This window comes from Podarcis vaucheri, assembly GCF_965113315.1.
Source record: "Podarcis vaucheri genome assembly, chromosome: 4".
NCBI lineage: Eukaryota > Metazoa > Chordata > Lepidosauria > Squamata > Lacertidae > Podarcis > Podarcis vaucheri.
In genome coordinates this window covers 94062804-94075045 of record NC_138762.1, presented here as the reverse complement: position 1 = coordinate 94075045, position 12242 = coordinate 94062804, and positions in this window count along the sequence as shown.

The following is a 12242-nucleotide window of genomic DNA, read 5'->3' as shown; positions in this document are numbered from 1 at the left end:
TCTCATTTATTGCATCTGATATTTACCAATTGGCTTGCAGCTGAGATTGCTGCCAAAAAAAGAGAAAAGAAAAGGTCCAGTAAAGTACTATAAATCCACTGATTATTTTTAGCCCTAGAATGCAAAGCTGGGTTTGAATTCAATATTTCTTACAGCCCATTATGTGTATGCATTTGTTTGTTTTTCAAGTTAGAAATGGGTCAATCAATGCCATGCCTCTATTTGAAATAACATTTGTATAGCAAACACTGTGTATTTTTAAAATTACCTTACTTGTCATGCATACATTCCTATCAAAATGCTCTCTAAAACCCAGCTATTTGGACATGATGTTTTATAAGGCATTTTTCGTCTTAAGGGGTGAATCTCATTTTAGAAAGAATATCCCTTTCACACAGTAAATTCCTGTTCTTCCAAACTTTCCATATTCAGATAGTTGTGCATGCATTTTATAGCTTCATCTATCCAAAATGGTATATACATTAAGTCATCTTATGTTTTGATTAGCATTCCACATCTATGGTGTTGATAGCATGACTCATAAGTATGGTTTACCATAATATAATTCTGTTTGTTTCTTCTTTCTTTCCTGGCATATACTTATCTCTAGATGTGGCTGGAACCTGGATTGGGGAAAATCAAATGCCTAGAAGGAAAATAAATATTTTCTTGAACTGCACATGGTGAGGAGAGTACAGAGATATATTTTATGGGAATACAGCAGTGATGGACAACCTGTAGGTCTTCAGAGGTTGTCTGACTACAACTCCCATCATTCATGACTGGGGTTGATGGGAGTTGGAGCTCAACATCTGGAAAACCTCAGGTCCCCCATCCTTAGACTATACAATGTCCCTGCCATTCTCTGCTTTATCTCCCTAGTGCGGGGCACATTGCAATGTGCATAGATAGCAAATTGAGATTATCTTGCACATCCCTTGAGGCATCTGAAGGCCAAGCTCTTCTTAGGCCCCATAAAAGCAGAACAAGGATTTCTGTAGAGCTCCATTTCAGTATCAGGGAAGGTCTGACCATGAGCAGTGGCTGCCAGCAGCTGCAACACACTACAGTGGGCAAATGCAGGATATCTTTGGACAACTGCTGGGCATTTTGGATTTGGATACATTCTGGACATTTGTGGAAAATTTAGACTAGTGCAGTCGCCCATCACACAAGGTAAACACCCACACAAAATCTGAGGGAATAGGTGAGCAAGTTGACCCCATCAGGTGCCAAAAGGTGTTCTGAATTACCAGATGTTGATGTTGAGATCAGACCGGAATGCACTAATCAGAACACAGCTGTAGTCCAGTACTGGATGACTTTTGTTGAAGTAGTCCTGTTTTGCTTCATCCATCTAATCCCTTCTGGATTTTAGGAGAATACATTTTACACAATAACTGATTCAACCACACACAGAGAGAACCTAAGGCAAGACCACAGGTGCCGAGTTGCGCCCAACATTTGTGAGGGGCTGTGTGTGCATGTGATGATTGTTGCATCAGGAGAGGCAGGCCAGGCCTCCTGTCGGTGCAACATTCACACACCAGGCTGTGTTGGTTGGCCCAGGGTGACATCCAACCAGGCCTCTCTGGCCACTCAAGGTTGGAGCGGGGGCTGAGCCCTGTCCCAGCAGATATTGGGGGTTGTAGAGGCCTCCGCCCCATAGAGTTGGTGCACCTAGACAAGACTATGGAAGATGTGAAAGATGCCAGCATGCTAACTTTGATCCATGCATGAGGTTCAGTCTACACCTGCAGATGAAGGAAGTAAAATGATGAGGTGCACACAGTGAGTGGGATAATATTCTATAGCTTCCCATGTTTAAACCTCCCCAGATATACAAAATTAGCACAACCCAGCTAAGGGCTATGCTGGAACTTTTCTACCTGACCTGGTATTCTATTTGCAGAGTTTTGTTGTCTTTGTTTCCATGGAGGAACAGTCATTGTTTGAGAGACTGCAGATGTTGCAGCTGCTTTATTTTTCTCCTCAAGAACCATTTTATCACAACTGTCTTCATATTTCCTTCTGCTTTGTCCATTCCTCAAGGCCCATCTGATTTTTACAGCACCCATTTTATTTTTATTGTACTGTAGGACTTCTCCCATTTTTCCCCTTTGGAGTATGATCTAATTTTCTCTCTCACCTAAAAATGACACAGCCTGTGGTAAAATACAAACATTTTCTCAAGGTAACTGGTTGCCAGAATTCAACTGCCTGAAGTAAAGGAGTTCAGTTCCTTTCAGAGGAATCTTACGCCTTCCCTTTCCCCAGTTGTCTGCCTTTATATTTATCTCCAGGCTCCTAAAATAAACAGAGCTCTTTGTCTGCATTGTAGATTATATCAAGATAGCAAACAACGAATGGAGCACCTTGGAAGCAACAAGAAAATGCTAGTAAATATACCTCACACTGAAAAAGCATTGATGTCTTCCCGGTGCCTCTAGAAATCGCAGGAATCACAGAGGTGGCAGCTCCACCTACTAGAAGATTGTTAAAGCATGACAGAGAGGGTTCTCCCATTCCTTTCCTGCCATCATATTGCACCCATATATGGAATAAAGTGGTGAGACACATGCATTGGGTTTAAAAGAGACACTACATATTACATAGGTGATAGGATGTCTGCATGCATATGGAACACTGTGGGAACTGTCTCTGGAGAGAGCTTGACCCTGCACTGAACCACTTGTCGGCTTCCATCTCATCTGGTCATACCTTTTGGGGGGTTCAGGGAAGCTCTTTTGGGTTACTCCCCATGCCCCAAGCCAGAACACTGTGGGTGTATTAATCAGTGGTGGAGCAAGTCAATCGGGCGCCAGGGCAGTGTGCGGGCCCGGCACTCAGGGGCAGGGCCAGCTGGGACAGGATGCTCCAGGGGGCCTCCGAGGAGTCTGTCTGCCTCCTTCCATTCAGCTGCCCTACAACTGAGGGGGAGGCAGCAGGCGGACCGTTTGGGGCAGCGTGGAGCCTGCCGATGCCCAAGCCACCATGTCACTCCCAGGAAAGATGCGTGCCTCGGGTGCTCTGCAGGCCCCGTGGTGAGTGCCACCTCACCCCCTCAGAGGTGACACCCGGGTCAGACCGCCCCTACCGCACCCCCTTCCTCCGCCCCTGGTATTAACCAGACAAGCTCTAAAGAGTCTGCATGTTTTCTTCATTTTAAAAAAATTAGGCATAAGATCATTTCCCACCCTTTTAAAGAAACATAAAAATAGAAAAATAACAGAAGTGCAAAGGAGGCCACATATCCATTCTTTTAAATTTTCAACAACACACGAAGTTGGGAGGAGACACATGTCAGTAGAAACATTAAGAAGTCCATATTTCCCACACTGGTAGCACCAAAGAGGCAAGTTGCATTGGTATAAATAATAAAGTCCTACCACACAGTATAAAAATGTTCTGGATATTCTAAGCCTTTGCAAATTTTCATATTGTGGTTTATCTTTGTTGTGATCATCTGGTTCCATATGTTTTTATACCACAAGGATATTTGCAGGCCCTGCAAAGTCTTCCATTTTTGTGCAAGCAGTACAGTCGTACCTTGGAAGTTGAACAGAATCTGTTCCGGAAGTCCGTTCGACTTCCAAAACATTTGGAAACCAAAACTCGGCTTCTGATTGGCTGCAGGAAGCTCCTGCGGCCAATTGGAAGATGTAGAAGCCCCATGGGACATTTGGGTTCCTAAGAACGTTTGCAAACCAGAACACTCACTTTTGAGTTTACAACATTTGGGAGCCAAAACGTCTAAGTACCAAGACGTTCAAGATCCAAGGTACTACTTCTTTAGATTGCATTCTTTGAGTATGACCATCTCATATATTTAGAAATGAAAGCTAGGTGGGTCATTTGTACAGTAGTCTTCAATGTAATAGATACCTCCTGATGCTCATTAGACAAAAACCATTTTGTCAGTGGACACTCCCTCCATAACTGGGTGTGTGTGTGTGTGGAAATCCTCTCTCTAAATCCCTGGCAGCAAAGTGGTGTCATTCTTGAAGTCACAGAGGACAACTGTATTGGTGGACAGTGACACCTATTTGCACGTTTCAATGAGCATTCCTGGATGTATGGGGGGGGGGAGAGATCTGTATGGCTTAGAAGACAATATGCCATTGTTCCATTTACCAATTGATATGCTAACCCCCATGTCCTGACACTTAAGTTAGTCTACGCTTGTGTGAGGAATCTCGATGCTTCCATCAGTATTTTATGGAATGGACTGAGCTTATTTTGTGTGAATATGTCTTTCATAATTTCCATCTTGCCCTATAGGCTGAACTTTCCTTTCCAAACCTTGCCATATTGGAGAGATCTTCACATCATGATATTTGCAGGCTATCCACATAAGTTAAATCCAATGGAAACGACAGACAAGACTTTTCTACAGCTTTAGTTCTTAGACAAACAAGCCCCAATTGTCTAGTAGAGACAATCAAAGAATAAAAATAGAAAGCATTTTATTGGAAACCTGCAGCAAAGACATCAATTTGTTTGATCTAAGTTGTCAGCTATGTTGCTTTTGAGTCAATCTTTTAGCTTCTTTTGTATAGCTGAGTTGCAAAAGATACTGAACATTCTCAGACTAAGGTAAATAACACTGAAGCATATACTTTATTTCTTTTCAAGTGAAATAAGTGTTCTGTGTCCATGTGTGCCTTTAATGAAAAATGTAATTAAACGTGTCGATTTAATGGAAGGGAAAAAAACTTGTGGCAATTTCCTATAGTAATTCTGTATACACGCAACAGATACAGAATGGCTTCATATAGTGAATACCAATACTATTGGGGCAGAAGTGAAAGTACATTCCTGGGATATGTGACTATATGGTACCAGGATTTTTACTTTGTCTGTCATTTTGCTGCCTGAACCAGAGTAGCAAATGACATTTTCCCCACCCACATACACCTAGTTTAAGTGGCAGGCAAGTTTAAGTGGCAGTGTGGAAATTATAAAAGATATATTCACACAAAAGAAATACAATCCATTCTACAGAGCATGCATGGAAGTGCAGAGATTTTCTGCATTAGCATTGCCTAACCCATTCACTTCAGGGACTGTTCATTGTAAAATGCTATTTTGGCACATGAGGCAGAAAATCCCACACATGCCTCTTGCCCTCCCTCACAATTAAAAAGCAGCAACAATAATAAACCATTTGATATCCTTTCTTGACACCTCAAATTTGTTTGTGCCTATGACAACTGCACTACCAAAGCAGTTCCTTCAACAGCGAATGTCATCTTTAACCACATAATAATTACAGTACGTCCAGTATCTACATAAGGGTCATGCTCATATGTTTCAGTCTCCGATCACCTGCAAGAATTAGATTCAGTTCATTGATGATAACTCAGATATTCTATGCCAGATTCAGTTCAGGGCATCCTGCTGTTGATTTTTTCTTTCTCTTTTATTGGCCTTAATCCTATAGTATAATCAATCCTTTCAGTAGCCTAATTCACACCAGCTTTGAATCTGCGTCTTGAATTGTAGATTGTAGCAATAACTCCCCACTCACCCACTAAGGAGAGTATTCCTATCGTGAGGAATCTCCACTTGCAGACTGAAGTTCATACAGTTCAGACATATAGCAAGCTGATTTAGGTACTGAGAAAATCTGTCCATTTTGGTTCCTCTCATTTCTCATTTTTTCCAATCTTACATTTAGTTCTCAACATCAGGCTGAAAATTAAGTGATAAAAAGTTCTCATGGAAATCCACCAGCATTTTTGTGCAAATATCACCAAATGCACACAATTTTCTATGCTATTTTGCACAGGCTTTTTTTTTGCAAAGTATTTCCCCTTAACATAGCATATTTTTGTGTGTTGTTTTCCCTCATATATGCGAACATGTGTACAATTTCCCCTAGTTATATGCATTTTTGTACCCATTACCTGACTGGAGAACTGCATTGCAAAATTGGGACTTTAAAAAAATCCTAAATCATGCCCTAAATTGTTCGAAACTTCAGTTTCTTGAGCTGATGAAAGAATTAGGAGATTTTCAGATAACTATCAAATTTTTAAGGTAGCATTTTTATAGTAAATAATACAAATGTATCAAATTTAAAGAGTAAAGTCATTCATTGCTTTGAAGACCTAACCTCCATGGAGCATAATTAATATGGTGTTTCCAAATGTTATACTAAGCAGTTGAATCTCTGACTGAGCTGACAGATGGTTAAAATCACATATATTAGGGAACCACCATAATGACTATGCATCTGGGGAGGCTAATTATACCATTAAAAGTGTGAAATGGATTAAGCACAATTAATTTTCTCAAGAAAAGGGGGTGTTTTCTATTTTTAAAGTTGGTGAGGGAGTGTTGCTCGGAGAATCTTCATTCATTAAGAATGGGAAACTGCAAGCACATCTTCTGACACTAAGCCAGGAAACATTATGAAATCTGGAATATGTTGAGTTCGTTGAGACAATAAATAGATGAATAATTTGGCCCGAGTAAAACTTGCATTTAGCTTTTGTAGTTTTGCTGTGATTGGGGATGCCTAACCTTGTTTGCTTCAGACTACATTCTATTAAAAGCAATGTCAATTGAGGTTTCAAAAAGCCATAGAATTGTAGAGCTGGAAGAGACCTGAGGGTCTTGTAGGCGAATTGCAGGCGATGAAGGGATCTCACCTGAAATCCCCCATGGCAGATGGCCATCCAACCTCTGCTTAAACATCTCCAAGGAAGAAGAGTCCACCACTGTGGCGTTTGCCCTCCTAGGTGACATCATGCTGGGTCATAAGGAAAGGGTTAAATGAGTGTGATGTGATTGGCCAGAGAGAAACTGATAGGAGGAGTTAGAGTGAGAGTCGGAGTTGTGTGGAAGTCAGTTGAGAGTTGAGAGTTGGGAGTTGGAGAAGGAAGATGGAGGATAGGTCTGTGGGTTGGTTGAGTTGTGTTGTGAGAGAGTGAGAGGAACTGTTAGGTGGAGTCAGATAGATAGTTGGGATAATCAGTTTGAAGTTGTTAGGTCAGTATAGAAACTAAGATTAAGAAACTGACAAGAAAAATTAACTGACACTTAAACTCGTATGTGCTTATAAAAATAAACTTGATTATTTGTTAATGTTAACAACCGTCTGGACTCCGTGTGTACCCGTGGGAAACGGGTTGGTGGCAGCGAAGTGGCAATCACAGTGGTGGCACAGGGATCAAAAGAACATCAAATGTCCTGTGTGATCGCCACAACAATTTTTTGAGGGAGTCAGTTCAAATGTCAAACAGCTCTTACTATCAGGAAATTGTTCCTGTCTTGGAAATCTCCTTTTTTGGTAACTTGAATCCATTGGTATGAGTCCTACCCACCAGAGCAGGAGAAAACAACCTTACTCCATCCTCTGTGTGACAGCCCTTTAGATTTTTGAAGATGGCTATCATGTCTTCTTTCAGTCTCCTCCTATGCAGGCTAAACATACCTGCATCCACCATCCCTCATAAGGCTTGGTTTCAAGACCTTTGATCATCTTGGTTGCTCTCCTCTGTACACATTCGATCTTGTCAATATCCTTCTTAAATTGTAGTGTCTAGAACTGGACACAGTACACCATTTGTGGTCTGACCAATGCAGAATAGAACAGTAATCCTATTTCCCTTGACTGGGACACTACACTTCTGTTGATGCAACCTAGAATAGAATTAGCTTTTTTCTCACACTATTGACCCATGCTAAGCTTGTTGTCTCCTAAGACCCCTAGATCCTTTTTATATCCTCTACTGGCATACCAAGTGTACCCATCTGATATTTGTGCAGCAGTTTATTCCTGCCTAACTGTAGAACCGTACATTTGTTCCTGCTGATGGCTTTTGTTGTTTTGTTTTTGCTGTGCAATCCAAACCCTGGCTATTGCCTGGCCAGGATTAATGCAGGGGTGAGGCCAGCTTTTCATGCCATTCTGCAGCAGAAGGTAGGGCAAGCTACTGTATAACCCAAACCTCATTTACCTAGAATAAGCACCACTGAATTCAACAGGACTAATTTCTGAATGGATATGATTAGGATTTCACTGTTATTCACTCCGCTGACTATAAAGTTTATAATGCACATTCACATGAAGGAGTCAGATGATACATTCACTACAAGCACCTACTGTGATCTTAGAAAGGTTAATAGGCCACAATCCTTCTGCTGGGAGTGAATGTACAGTGTATTTTTTCCATGTATGTTTTCATATCAATGCTAAGTTCATATTCTTTTAAAAAGCAATGCAGTGTTTTTACTGCCCTTTAATATGTTATAGTTGTGCTGTATTTTACTGGATACTTCATAACTATGCCGGCAATCCTATACCAGTTGTACATAATAAAAAGCGTGCAGCTCTTTGGATCAGCATTGTCAATAATGCATGGATGTGTGCCAGCAGAGAATATTGGCAGAAATAAAAGGGCAGGCATTCCAAAATATTTATTCTGCCATGTGTCCACCATAAAATCACAGTATGAAAAGCCATGATTAACCATGGCTCTCTAGTGTGCCTTTCCATTGCAGAGAAAATAGCCTCTATAACCATATGAACTACATAGGCAGATAGGTGATCAGGAAACTACTACCATTTCCCAAATTATTTCACAAGATAGATTCTGCAAGTAAACCAAATCCAGCACTGTCCACAGCAAACTACTGCTATAGATTAAAGTAAAGAATCATTTTTATTCCAGATATACTCTGGTGCTCATGCACACAAAAGTTCCCTGTTGTTAATCCCTGTTGTAAATCTCTTACATGCACTTATGAGAAGGTTCCTTGCATCTGATGTCACGTATAGGACAGAGACCACATGAAGTCATAGGTTTGGAAATAGGAAAGAAACAAGAAATGGAAAGAAAGCAACTCACATACTGCTATGTACCTGAATTTCGGCATCTTTTAAAAATGATATGTTTTGCATTTTAACTGATCATCTTAACAATTAATAAGTAAAATAAGTAAAGTATGGGGGAGTGGTATGCCATAAGGCTAACAACCCCAAATGTAAGCAATGTGTTAATGATAAAAAGCACAAAGATAAATATTATTTTTGCCTGACTGGTTGTGCTTGGTTTTTATGCTCATCAAGCTGGCAACATCAAAGGCCCTTTCTTGTCACACTCTAAAGTAGCTGGAAGGGGAAAATGCAGGGAGGGAGGGGGAGATATTAAAATAATAATAATTTTAAAACTCTCAAACTTCTATTTACAAGACTGGTGCATTCATTTCTCCTTTTCTTACTTAATTTCAAAAAATGTATTTATATGTTTGTTTGTTTCAAAATCTATAATAAAACCTTTAGATTAATTCTTTCTCAAAAAAGATAGAAAGAATCTGAAAATATAATTTAAAACATCAACGTTAATAAAAATTGTAACAAAAAATAGATCAGAATTTTTCCATCATCAGAGATGGCAGACCAGAATGCAACTTTGGTGCAACATTTTGGCATAGATCCCTCCATCTCAAAAAAAAAAAAAAAAGGATATTGTATACATGGACCAAAATGATCGAGGGGTTCAATTTGGAATGGGAGAAATCACTGTTATAAAATTACTAGCAGGGGGTTCTCAGCACTGCCTGGGAATCCGTGGGAGGGGGAGGGGTAAATGGATAGTGTAATTTATGAGTTTGAACCCATCACATAAAGAAAAGGGTGAAATCACACCAAAGTTGCATTTAGGTCCACCATCCTGCTTTGAAATGGTGACCTGCATACAAACCCTCATGCTAAATTTGGCAACAATATCTCAAGAGCCAGCCAAACCTATGGAGAACAGATGGACAGAGAGACAGATAGACAAACTCCTTTCAATAATAATAATAATAATAATAATAATAATAATAATAATAATAATAATTTATTTATACCCCACCCATATAGATAGTAGAGGAATGAATTGTATGTAGAAAGCCATTATGACACTATAACACACAATGAAATTGGTTGGCAGTAGATTCAAAATAGCAAAATGAAGAACTCAATACAATAGCTATGTAATGTGTGGAATTTCTTGCCATAAAGTGAAAAAAAATGGATATTAGCTTCATTTTATTTAAAAGAGGAATAGACAAATTCATGGCACACAGGTCTAACAATGGCTGTCAGTCATGATGGCCATATGGAATGGCGAAAGTCAAGAACAGAATGCCACAGAATACCATTAATCAGTGGAAGGCTACTTGATCGACTTGACCGTTGTAGAAAACAAGGTGCTGGACCAGATAAACCTTTGGTCTAATCCAGAGTTGGGAAACCTTTGGCCCTTCAGGTGTTGTTTGAGTCCAACTCCTATCACCCTCTGCCATCATGGCCAATGAACAGAGATTATAGGAGTTGTAGTTCAGCTACTTCAGGTGGGATCACATTCTAGTCAAGTGGGATTACATTCTAATCCAGCAGGGACTTCTTGTGTTCTTATGTATAAGGTAAAGGGACCCCTGACCATTAGGTCTGAGGGAGCCGGCGTACAGCTTCCGGGTCATGTGGCCAGCATGACTAAGCCGCTTCTGGTGAACCAGAGCAGCGCACGGAAATGCCGTTTACCTTCCCGCCAGAGCGGTACCTATTTATCTACTTGCACTTTGACGTGCTTTCGAACTGCTAGGTTCGCAGGAGCAGGGACCGAGCAACGGGAGCTCACCCTGTCGCGGGGATTCGAACTGCCGACCTTCTGATCAGCAAGTCCTAGGCTCTGTGGTTTAACCCACAGCGCCACCCATGTCCCTTGTTCTTATGTATACATAACTATAATAAAAATGAATACATGCAACCCTAGGTTAAAAGCTGGTGCACCAGCTGTGCTGCATTAATTTGACCTCACAGCAGTATTTAAAATTCCATCTCCAGCCCTAATTGATTTGATAAGGCTGAGCTAGATTATAAATAAACTGAGTCTGGCTTGTGCACAGCTGACAAATAGCCTTTTGGTTTTTAAAGCAGAGAGGAGTGAGGAAAGTGTCTCAGCAAAAGTCTCAGGTGCATTTCTTCCACATCTTAATGGTGTCACTGCTTGACAGCTTTTGTTGCAAAGCATCTGGAGTGATAAACTGGCATCTCTTTTGAAGGTGTAAAACCGTTTTTTGCCTCTGTTATACAGCAGATTTCGCTTTATTGAAATGCGAAGCACAAACGGTTGAAAGGGATTTTAGTGTTTGCATGTACATTTCAGAGACATGGGATTTTTGAAAGAATTTATCCCAGTTGCATTTGATCAGAGATACCAATTTCAATAGAGCGGAGAGGCAAAACAGGAGACTGGACTTTAAGGCCAATCTTAAATAAACAGCAATGTCAATGTAAAGTAGTGGGATTTTCTCAGAAATAAATCTACCGGTACTTGAAACTGAAGGTAAAATTTAGACTGAATATTTGACCATTTCCCCACCATGTCATGACCTATGAGAATCTACTCACATCTTATGAGTAGTTCAAAATGCACTAAACTATGTTTCTGTCACCTTTCCATTTTTTGTACTTTGTATCGAGTTTTTGAAATCCACATGGCTCTTCTTTGTGAGTTGATAATATAATAATAATAATAATAATAATAATAATAATAATAATAATAATTTATTATTTATATCCCGCCCATCTGGCTGGGCTTCCCCAGCCACTCTGGGCGGCTTCCAAAAAAATATTAAAATACTGTGATACATAAACTGTTTTTGTTTGGTTTTGTTAGTTTAATGTGTTAGTGTTATGTAGTGTTTTTGTATTGTATTGTATTGTATTTTTTTGCAGTGTTTAAATTGTTGGAAAAGTAATAAATATTATTTTCAAAAAGAAATAAAAATACTGTGATACATCAAACATTAAAAGCTTCCCTAAACAGGGCTGCCTTCAGATGTCTTCTAAAAGTCTGGTAGTTGTTCTCTTTGACATCTGGTGGGAGGGCATTCCACAGGGCAGGTGCCACTACTGAGAAGGCCCTCTGCCTGGTTCCCTGTAACTTGGCTTCTCGCAGTGAGGGAACCGCCAGAAGGCCCTCGGCGCTGGACCTCAGTGTCCGGGTAGAACGATGGGGGTGGAGACGCTCCTTCAGATATACTGGACCGAGGCTGTGCAGGGCTGTGCATCCTCTGGGTTAAAATAATAAAGAAATCAGCAGATCAAGAGAAGCCGGATTCTGCAACTTGCATCAATAACACTTTTGCACATTTTGATACAATTTATTCTATAATATTACTTCATTGGCATACTTTTCGTTGCTTCTGCCAGCCTTGAGTCCCATGTGCACTGTTACTTCAAG